Raw genomic sequence first — 12,320 nt, forward strand, 5'->3', positions numbered from 1 at the left:
CCAGCTTCTGCCAACCTAGCAGTTCGAAAGCATGTAAAAATGCAAGTAGAAAAATAGAGACCATCTTTGGTGGGAAGGTAATAGCCAGGCATGAAATTGTTATCTTTGATATGTCTTCGGACAGCGCTGTCTCTTTGACTTTGAAATGGAGATGAACACCGCCTCATATTTACTATTATATTTGTCTAACATATATTCTACAAATTGTGTCAGTTTGTTGACCTAATGGTATCTGTCAACAAAACATTCCACTTCTTCATCTTCTTTACCTGAGACATTTGGTGGGAGCAGAAATCTGTTCATAGAATCATAGGCAATTGAGTTCAACCTCCTATTCAGGACAGGGATCTGAACTAGAGTATACTTCATTGTTAGTTGCCCATCAGAGCTAATACTTTCTAGTGTTAAGGGCCCTAGAGTTGGGAATGACTAGCACATATATACGAGGGGAACCTTTACCTTTACTTATTGTGAGAAAAGCTATTTCTATCTAATAGAAAAACAAGGAGACCATGAACTATAAAAACATATTTATTTAAGATACAATTGTATAAGCTTTTGCAAAATGATTCTCGATCATGAAAGATAGAGAATGTCTGACAGGGTTTAAATACAATTTTGGGGTGATAGTCCACTTCCTTACATGTCCATGTTATATAATTTTGTGTAATACAATATCTTGGAAAGTCCCTTGATCTCTTTCCACCATATTAGGAAAGGATAAGAACATAACAAGACAATCAATCTCCTTACGTCACCTTTTGGAAACTGACTCCAGCTGTTTTCAGTGGGGCCCAAGTTGACCTGGCCTGCTATTTCTCAATCTACTTTATAGCTGTGTTATTCCCCCAAATGTATCCTCTCTATTAGGTCTTAGTTGAATGTGTTACAAAGGTGCTGCTTGTATTATGTTAAGTGTACAAATGGAGTCGCTCAGGTTCTTTTTCTTTTACAAGAATAACCCCATTTCTTTAACCTATGCTACCATAACAATCAATTTCAGAATAGATTAAAACAGCAGTGATTAAAAAACAATAGTACAAATTAAGTACACTGTTTTGTTGAAAAGTGATAGAGACAAAGAAAGAGCTACTTGTCCATAAGATCCATAGAGGAAAAGAACTTCCTACAAGGTCCTGAAAGGTCTTCAACAATTACTCAAGTTTCAGGAGATGGCCATTTCAGGAAGGAGCAAGTTGCCAATCTGGATGTGTTTGTGAATGGTGTTTAAAGAGGTTAGTTGAAGTCCTAGTCAAAATTCATGCCTTGCCACTGGCAAGACTAGCAAAAATGTTTAACAACACGTCTGCCAAAATGCAATCAGACTCCAGGTACTTATTATCATAGGTGGTGGACATGTTTCAAAGCAAGAAAATATTGGACGGAAATACATTCATGGTTGGAAAAGATGATTCAGTATCATATATATATATTTAAAACCAAAAATATTCTTGTTAAGTATAATACCAGAAAGCTATGACAAAGGAATTGTATATTTAATGTTACATGTATTGACAGCAGCGTGAATTGAATTTGCAGAATATTGGAAAAATGAGAACGTTCCATCAGATGAAAATATAATTTGGAAAATATTGGATTGTGGAGAGATGGATAGATTGACATCAAAAATAAAAGATAAAGGAGATACAGAGTATTATTTCATGTGGAATAGATTTTATCAATGGTTAGAAACAAGAGGTAGAAATTAGATGAGAAAGAACATTGTTATGTACAGTATAAGTGAAATATGAATGTTGTTTATAACTATAAGTATGTTAATATAATCAATAGGAATATAGATATGCTAATATAAATATGATCAGAATTATTATTTATGTCCAGGATGTGAGGGGTCTGTAGATATTTTCACAGCCCTCTTTTTGACTCGTGCAGTGTACAGGTCCTCAATGGAAGGCAGGTTGGTAGCCATTGCTTTTTCTTGAGTTCTCAATATCTGTTGAAGTCTGTGTCTGTCTTGTTTGGTTGCAGAGCCAAATCAGACAGTTATAGAGGTGCAGATGACAGATTCAATCATTCCTCTTTAGAACTGTAACAGCATCTCCTTGGGCAGTTTGAGCTTTCTGAGTTGGCACAAAATGGACATTCTTTGTTTTGCTTTTTTGATGATGTTTTTGATGTTTTTAAGTCTTGAGATATGATAGAACCTACAACCTTGAAGTGATGTTGAGAGAAGTGTCAAATATAGTTTGTTACACCTGATTGCTCAGATCTCCACCAAGGGAACTTCTCTGGCTTATGAGATGTACCCCAATCTTCTAAAATGATGGGCATCACAGGATGATAGAAGTCATGAGGTCTCATTTATGATTTTCACCTGATTACTCCAATTTCTGTTTTTTCCTTTTCTTTCAGCTTCTTGGCTATTTAAAGAATGTCCACTTCAACAACAGTGCTGGAGAAGAAGTCTCCTTCTCAGAAAATGGATTGGGATCAGCTCAATATGATCTTCTCAACTGGGTTCTCCTCCCCAATCGGTCTTTTCTTCCTGTGAAAGTTGGTCAAATAGATCTCAAGGCTTCCCCAGGCCAGGATTTCACCATTAACTCCAATTCCATCCTCTGGACCTCAAAAGTGAGTTGAAAGGCAATGATGTAAATTCATGGAAACATAAATTCTCTCCTGATAAACAGAATGTCCTTCTAACTGGAAAACAAATCTTTTGAAGCAGAACATATGGCAGTCATTTGATGAAAAATCTGCCTTGCATGTACCATATTTGAAGACAACATCTGGAGGTCCAAGAAAGCTCAGTGTTGGGAAGAACCTCTGAAACTGAGAGAGAATTAGGCGAGATGACAGTGATTTCTATGGATCATAGAAGGATCTGTGGATCATTTTTATTCAGTCAGATCCGCATGATTCTTTATTTTAGAAAAACTGTAGCTCACTGTCACAAGCTTTCCTTAGCATTCTGGAGATTGGAAGTCCCACTTCCAATCTCCAGAATTCATTGGTGGGTTGGGAATGGATGGTCCTAAATCATCCGTGAGCTTTTTGTGATTTCTGGTAGACCATGGTGATTCATTTCATTGGAAGTTATTCTGCAGATGGAAACAGGAATATGGAAAGGAATAAATGAAGTATTCCAATGGTGCTTTTTCAAGAGGCAACTGGACTTTCTTATCCTTCTTCGAAGATATTTCACTTCTCATCCAAGAACCTTCTTCAGCTGGATGAGCTGAAAAACCTTTTTGGATGAGAAGCAAAATGTCCAGTTGCCTTTTGAAAAATCACCTTTGGTACAACTATGACCTGGATGACTAAGAATCTCCATAGACATAAAGGAAGCATGTTCGTTGCTTATGCCGTATCATGTATTTCTCTTTTCTCTTTCAGAAGATGCCCTTTGCCAGGTGTGGCAGGAAGAGGTGCCAAGCAGGAGAGAGGAGAAAAGTCCCAGTGGGAGAGCAGGTTTGCTGCTACCAATGTGATCCTTGCCCAGAAGGGACCATTTCTAACCAAACAGGTAGAGCACATTCCACATGTAGATTCCCTCTCTGAACACTCATTGTACATTTCTATGTCCTTCTTTCTCATGTTGTGATCTCCACAATGCACACTAATAGTTCATGTACACACACACAATATAGCAGGATTCCTGAGAGATCGATTTATCAGTCTTCTGTGGGTTCTAGTATAAAGTGAGGAAATTAGTAATTTCTCTCGCACTGAAGGCTACATTAGTCATGGAAATTCCCAATGACCAGCCTTTATTCCACTTGTCCCTGGCTGATTTATCCCCAGATTTATCATTAACGGAGGAGGGTTTTCTATTTGTGATGCCTATAAAGAGCTCAATTCAATTCAGAGTAGGGCTGGAAGGGACCTTGGAGACCTTGGAATTCTTCTACTCCAACCCCTTGATCAAGCAGGACACCCTATACCATTTCAGACAATGGTCCAATAGATTCTTTAAAACCTCCAGTGACGAAGCACCCACAATGTCTGAAGGCAAGCAGTTCCACAGATTGATTGTTCTCACTGTTAGGAAGCTTCTCCTTAATTCCAGGTTGCTTCTCTTGATGATAAGTTTCCATCCATTGTTTCTCGTCTTGCCTTCTGGCGCTTTGCAAAACTAGTCGACCCCCTCTTCTTTGTGGCAGCCCCTCAAATATTGGAATACTGCTATCATGTCACCTCTAGTCCTTTCCCCTAACTAGCCATATCCAAATCCTGCAACTGTTCTTCATATACAACTGTTCTCCAGGCCTTTAATCATTTCAGTTGCTCTTCTCTGAACTTTTTCCAAAGTCTCAACATCTTTTTTGTAATATAGTGACCCAAACTGGATGGAATGGAATGGAATAGAAAAGAATAAATAGAATAGAATAGAATAGAATAGAATAGAATAGAATAGAATAGAATAGAATAGAATAGAGTAACAGAGTTGGAAGGGACATTGGATATCTTCTAGTCCAACCCCCTGCTCAGGCAGGAAACCCTATACCATTCTAGGTGTGGCCTTACTAAAGTTTTATAAAAGAATATACTACTAGTTCATGTGATTTTGACTCTATGCCTCTGTTTACACAACCAAGGATTGTATTAGTAGTATTAGTATTAGTGCTCAGTGGGACACTCATATTTCCCTTGAAGATGGGATAGTGATCATGGCACATGCTCCTGAAATCCTTAGACAAGACTAAGTACCTTCATTTTATCTTGATTTCAGATGCCACTCATTGTGACCCCTGCCCAGAAGACCAATATCCTAATAAGGACAAGGACCACTGCATTGCCAAGAACATCCACTTCCTTTCCTATGAAGACACCCTGGGATACACTTTAGCTATTCTTGCTCTCTTTTTTTCTGTGATCACATCTATGGTCCTGATAACTTTTTTAAAGTATCGTGACACACCAATCGTCAAGGCCAACAACCGAGATCTCACCTACATCCTCCTGGTCTCCCTCCTGCTCTGCTTCCTTTGCTCCTTCCTCTTCATTGGACGACCTGGGAAGCTCACTTGTCTCTTCCGACAAACTGCCTTTGCTATTCTCTTCTCCCTTGCAGTTTCCTCTGTGTTGGCAAAAACTGTCATGGTGGTCCTGGCCTTCATGGCTACCAAACCAGGGAACAGGGCAAGGAAATTCTTAGGAAAACCACTGACCAACTCCATTGTCTTAGGATGTCCCCTGGTCCAAGCAGTTCTTTGTGCCCTCTGGCTTATAACCTCTCCCCCATTCCCCAACATGGACTTCCATTCTTTGGTAAAAGAAACCATTTTGGAATGTAATGAAGGCTCAGTTTCAATGTTTTATACTGTCCTTGCCTACTTGGGTTTCCTGGCCCTCATCAGTTTCACAGTGGCCTTTTTGGCTAGGAAATTGCCAGACAGCTTCAATGAAGCCAAGTTCATTACTTTCAGCATGCTGGTCTTTTGCAGTGTTTGGATCTCCTTCCTCCCCACCTACCTGAGCACCAAAGGGAAGTCCATGGTAGCTGTGGAGATCTTCTCCATCTTGGCCTCTGGGGCTGGTCTCTTGGCTTGCATCTTTTCCCCCAAATGCTACATTATCCTACTGAGGCCCAATCTGAATTGTAGAGAGAATTTAATGAGGCAGAAGAACCTCTGACCTATGCATAGATTGGGAACTTTTGTTGTGAGTTTAGGACATTTTTGTATTTGATCTGATTTCTTAAAAGTAGAGAAATGAGCAAGCGCTTTTTTCTTTTAATATTTGGAAATCAAATGATGTGACTAATCACAACATATCTGTTAATCAGAAACAATCACACACTTTTCCATTCATAACTATTGTCCCAAGTGAGCCCCCATAATCAATCTGAAAATAAACTTATTAAGTGTCTTAGTAAGGTTTTGGGTTGAGTTCACTATCAGTGTTTTTAACTATGCTTGTAGTATCATAGCATAGCAAAAATTATTAATGTTCCTTCTTTCAATCTTTACTCTGATTTTTGATTATTCAAATTCCAGCTTCCTCATGATCACTTTGACATACAGGTTGATCACATCTAATCCCTTCATAATAAAATAAGAAAGTATAAAGAATACAACCTTACCACATTCCTTTCCCTGTCTTGAATGAATCAGTGTGGCATTTGCACAATGGCTTCCTGATTTGTGTACAGAACTGCACCAAATGTGTTAGCACCCCCATAGCTTCTCAAATTCATTACAAATTACCACATTACAAAAAAGATGTTGAGATTTGGAAAAAAGGGTGGAGTACAGCAACTGAGACGATTAAAGGCCTGGAGACTAAAAAATATGAAGAATGGTTGCAAGAACTGGGTTTGTCTAGTCTAGAGAAAAGAAGGGCTAAGGGTTACATAATATCAGTGTTTCAGTATTTGAGGGGTTAACACAAAGAAGAGGGGGTCAACCTATTTTCCAAAGCACCAGAAAGCAAGATGAGAAACAATGGATGGAAACTGAACAAGGAAAGAAACAACTTGTCTCCAATCCTAGGTAGCCCAGTAAGATACCCTGCTTGTTTGATGGTAAGAACTCCTCATCGCTGAGTAGGAGGGTAATGTAAAACTGGGCATTATCATCTTTTAGCGTGAGATTTGGTCTTGTAGGGTGATGTTTGGGTATTGAAAATGTCACTTAAGAAAAGTTAACCTCTCCTGGTTCAAAAGGTGGGGACTGAAGAATGCTGTAGATCAGAATGGTGCTCTGGATTCGGTCCTTAGAAAATCATCCATTGGTCAAAGTGATTGGATTTCAAATACTTAACTAGTTTAAAATATTGGTGACCCACTCAAGTAAGAGAGAGTTTGGGCAGAATACAGCTAAGCCATAAAGGAAAGAAGAAAGTGTGTGGTTATTTGAAACCATCTAGGTACATCATAGCTGAAAGACATCTCCTTTGGCTAGTTTGGGAAACTCCGCTAGGACAAAGGCCATGGTGAGTTGTTCCAGTTCTTGGTATGAAAAGAGTGTCAGGGTTCCAAGTAATACACCCATAGCAAAGAGAACTCCAAGGCAAGCGGGTTCCTCAAGGAACAGGTTTATTGGGCATGTCATATTGGCACAAACTGGTGAAAACTGACTCTAAAGGTTTCCACACTTTTCACCTAATTAAAAGTTTTCCCCCTTTCCCAAACAATCAGTCACATGGTCCAAACAAGTTGCTGTCTGGTTGCTTGGAAACTTCACTCCTCCTCTCTTCAGCCATCTGTGGGAATGTCCTTGATTCTCAAGGGAAACTATTTTGTTTTGGCTATTAAAACCCAGCTATCACTATTCCGCCCTCCCTATCCCTCAGCACCATTGTGGCAACACTGAAGCCTCCAAAATGGCCTCAGGCAGGCCAGCTTCAGGGTTGACAAAGGGTTTGGTAGTCACACCAAAAGCAATCAATCCCAAAGTGATTTAAAAGAGTTTGCTCCAATTAGATCCTGCCAGTGACGTGCAGTGAGGTTCATGGCTGGTGAGGCTGGTGACGTCATCAGGAAGGTGGGGAATGGGACCACGTGTGCTGGAGGTGGAGGCTGCCTCAGCCCCCAGCACACGTGATCCCATTCCCCGCCTTCCTGAGCGTGCTCCGCCGGCTCGCACTCCGCAGTCCTTGAAAGCGACTGGGGAACGACGAGAACCTTCCCCCAGTCACTTTCGTGGCTTCGTCATCTGGGGGCGCTGACAACCTTTCTGCATCTGCAGCTCGCGGGCACGGACGGACAGAGGTAGCCAGAGCGATGCCGAGGCAGTCCGGGCGGACGAAAGAGCGAGCGAGCGATGGAGGATCAGGCTGCCTGATCCTCGGTTGCTCGCCCGCCGGACTGCCTCGGCGCCACTCTGGCTACCTCCGTCCATCTGCGCCCGCGAGCTGTGGAGGCAGAAAGGTTGTCGGTGCTCCCAGATGACGAAGCCACAAAAGTGACTGGGGGAAGGTTCTCGTCGTTCCCCAGTCGCTTTCGTGGCTTCGTCGTCCGGGAGCGCCGACAACATTTCTGCCTCCGCAGCTCCCGGGTGCGACCGGACGGATGTATATAATATTATAATATTATATATATATAGTCAGAGGCACACGTGGCTGTAGAGGTTTTTTTTCCTCTTGTCAAAATGCCATAGACTCCAAAGTTATGGGGATAATGTGGACATTTCTCTGTCCTGGGATTCATAAAACACTAGTAACTTTTACTTCATCTCAGTGGATTTACAGAAGTTAATGCTCCGTGAACATAGAGAGATTTGTGTCTGGTGAAAACATGTTTACTTTGCATGCTCTGAATAATATGGCCAAGTCCCTTGAGAGTTCCAACTTAGATGGATGCTTATCATGAAGACTTAAAGTGTCACTTGAGTCTTCTGAAGTTACCAGAGCACCACTTTCCCTGCCTACAGCCTCTGTTGGCTTGATCTAGAAGAAGGCTTCTTTTGGTGGCCAATGATTTGGCTTTTAGTGTTACTATGGACCTTGCCTGCCGCTGTGCAGATGGACCTGAGACCAAACTGCTACTGGAAGAGACCTTTCCAAGAACAAAAAGACTATTATAGACCTGGAGATCTCATTATCGGTGGAAACCTACCTCTCTCCATTACTATAGTTCTACAGCTCCCACAGGAGTCTCCTGCTGATTGGGATGTCCTTTCTCTGTAAGTGTTCCCTTGATTGTCTTTTTACTCAGGGCAAGGTGGAAAAGGCAGTCTTGAAGATTTCAATCCCACCTAGCATCTGTTGTTGTTCCTTCCTAATTAGACACATTGATTCTACTTGATGAATTGATCTCCCTCTTTTTTTAGATTGAGAGTGTTGGAAGGTACCTTGTAGGTAATCTAGTCCAACCTTCCACTCAAGCAGGAGACTCTACACCATTTCTGACAGATGGCAGTCCAGTCTCTTCTTGAAAGCTTTCAGTAATGAAGCTCCCACAACTTCTGAAGGCAACTTCTGTACCATTGATTGATTATTCTCACTGTCAGAAAATTTCTCCTTATTTCCAGGTTGAATCTCTCCTTGGTCAGTTTCCATCCATTATTCTTGATCTGGCCCTTAGGTGCCTTGGAGAATAGCTTGATCCCTTCCTCTCTGAGGCAGCCCACTGCTATCATGTCTTCCCCGGTCCTTCTCTTCACTAGACTAGCCATGCCCAGTTCTTGCAACTGTTCATCATATGTTGAATCCCCTAATCATCCTCATTGCTCTTCTCTGCACTTTTTCATGAGTCTCAGCATCTTTTTATATGTGGTGAATCTAATTCCCTTCTCAAGCCCTCTGACTCTCCAGTGGTGAAGAACAGCTTGTCATGCTAAATAAAGAGTGAGCCCCATGTTCGTGAAGGCAAAGTACACTTGGTGGAGAAGACAATTTGGGCTGAACTTGGGGAGAAATAATGTAGGATCCTTTATCTCATCTTTCCATCTCATTACTCTGATGGCTTGTAATGCTACGTTTCATGTAGAAAAGGACTTTCTTTTGTCCTACCAAGTCTTAACTTCTCACTGTTCTCCTATTAATCCTGGATACTTTTACAAAAATGGAGCTAGCTTCTTTCAGAATCTACAGGCCAGCTCAGTGCTCTCACCCCACTTCCATATTTCAAGACATTAAAGGACACTTTCTAACTGAGGGCCATCCAGAGTATTATTCATTTCTAGCCAGAAAAATAATGACCTTCTTAAGCATTCAATTCAATTTAATTCACTTCAATGTAATCGAATTTATTGGATTCACAAAGCCACCTAGTGGAAAAAGATTCTGATAACGAAGTGTGCCACGTTGGGAAAAAGTGATTGAGAATGTAGAAAAGAAGTTGACAGCCTGTAAACAGGGGTGAAATCCAGCAGGTTCTGACAGGTTCTGGAGAACTGGTAGTGGAAATTCTGAGTAGTTCGGAGAACCAGCAAATGCCACCTCTGGCTGGCCCCATTCTTTAATCAAGAATGTAATGCAATAACTTCTAGTTATGTAGGAATGGAGATTTTACAGTATCATTCCCCTGAAATGGGGTTGGATTAGAGATATTCAGTATCCTTCCCCTGCCACACCCACCAAGATATGCCCCCCAAGCCACACTATGCCCCTCAAGCCATGCCTATCAAGTCATACCACACCCACCAAGCAACGACCAAAGAACTGGTAGTAAAAAAATGTGAATTTCACCACTGCTGTAAAGTTTTCCATGACTGGATATAATAAAGTGTGCAGCTTTATAAATCAATCAATCAGAATAGAGCTGGAAGGGACTTTGGAGATCCTTTCGTCCAACCCACTGCTCAAGTAGGAGGCCCTATATACTTTGAGACAAGTGACTATCCAGGCTCTTCTTTAAAAGCTCCAGTGATGGAGCACACACAACTTATGGATGCAAGCAGTTTCACTGGTTGATTGTCCTCACTGTCAGGAAGTTTCTCCTGAATTCCAGGTTGCTTCTCTCCTTGATTAGTTTCCACCCATTGCTTCTTGTCCTGCCTTCTAGTGCTTTGAAAAATATGTTGGCCCCCTCTTCTTTGTTTCAGCCCCTCAAATGTTGGACGGTTGCTATCATGTAGTCCTTCTTTTCTCTATTTATTATTCATGCTTCTAGACCGCCCCCTCTCCCAAAAGGGACTCGGGGCGGTGTACAGTCCATGCAAAATATATCAAAATACAATAAAAATTGAATATGTACAGTTGGAATGGAGGAGGTTAAAAATGGAATTAAAAGAACTGTACAAAGCAATATATATAAATATAGGATTTTGAACCCCTAAAACACACACAATAAGTTAAAAACAATACCCCTAAAATAACCAGTTAATACATTTGCCAGGAGGGACAGTTGTAATTATGCCAGCAATGTCTCTAGATCATCCAAACCTAAATCCTGCAACCATTCTTCATATGTCTTCATCTCCAGGCCTTTAATCATCTTAGTTCCTCTTCTCTGCACTTTTTCCAAAGTTTCAACTCTCTTTTTTTGTAATGTGGGGACCAAAACTGAATGCAGAATTCCAGGTGTGGTCTTATTATCCAGATAATAAGCCAGATTTCCTTAACTGGACTGAAAAGTTCATTTTGGAAAAGTCAATACTGACTTGAACTGAGCTCATGCTGTTCAGTAGTGGCCAAAATTGTGGAAACCTTTTGGGAAAAGTATACAGTATTTTTGAGGTTTGATGGCTAATAACACCACTTTGTTTTGGAGTAGTACCATGAAATAATATATCAATGGAAAGATAATTTAAGCAAGAATATAATGCAATACCTTCTATGAAGGATTTACTATGAGAATAGCAGCTATAAAGAAAAAAAGTAAAACACATAGAAAAACTGAGATATACAAAAATATCACTTGTAGAAAAAAAATGAGATATAGAAAAATTATCACCATGTCAGATAATACTTAGTTGAGTAACCTTTAGCATGAATTATGGCCTTACAACATCTTCCCATGAAGTGAACCAAGTCTTTTAGTTCTGCAGTTGTTATAATGTGAAACCAAGATTGAATGATTGCTTCTATTAACTGGGTTTTATTGCTGGCTATATCTGACTATAACTTTTCATAGAATACAGATAATTGAAAAACCCTTATTGCATTTCACTCATGATTAAAGTATTGTTCCATCAATATATACTTTTATGGTGCTACTCCAAAAGAAAATGATATTATAAGCATCAAACCATAAAAATACACTTTTCCCAAGAGGTTTCCACAATTTTGGCCACTACTATAAATTATAACTCACTTAAATGGGCTACAGAGAAAGGGAGAGGCACTGCTGGCCATAGTAACAGGGTGAACTGATTGACAACAGCCCTGTTTTCTGACAGCAGTAACATCAATCAACTAATTTGCATTGGTGTGTTTTATGATTAACTCCTAGAATCCTGATAATGCTTCTTTAACAAAATAAACATCTCCTACTGCTCCTGTCTAATTTTTGTCCTCTAACACTTGCAACGAAGACCTGTTCCCAAGAACTATCAACATATTCTGGCCTTGGCATTTTCCATCCAGGAGATCAACAAAGACCCACAGCTTCTCCCCAACATCACCCTGGGATTCCGCATCTACCAAGAGAACCAGTACGCAACCATGGCCCAAGATGTCAGCCTGTCTCTGCTCTCCAGCCGGGGAAAAGTGTTTCCTAATTATAAATGTGACACACAAGACTACCTTCTCTCTGTCCTTGGAGGCCTCAACTCCAGAATCTCATACCAGATGGCAACTCTGTTCAGCAAGTTTAAGATTTCTCAGGTACTTGGACACACAACATGATGACAGGGTGAATGCAGATGTAAGGCAGTAAATTCTGCCTTGTGTGTTTACTGTCAAAAGCTCACAGACCCAATTCTGTGACCAATAGAAAACATCTCATGAAGACACCAGGTTGTGGGGATTGG

Source organism: Natrix helvetica, assembly GCF_964273705.1.
Source record: "Natrix helvetica genome assembly, chromosome: 1".
NCBI classification, from domain to species: Eukaryota; Metazoa; Chordata; class Lepidosauria; order Squamata; family Natricidae; genus Natrix; species Natrix helvetica.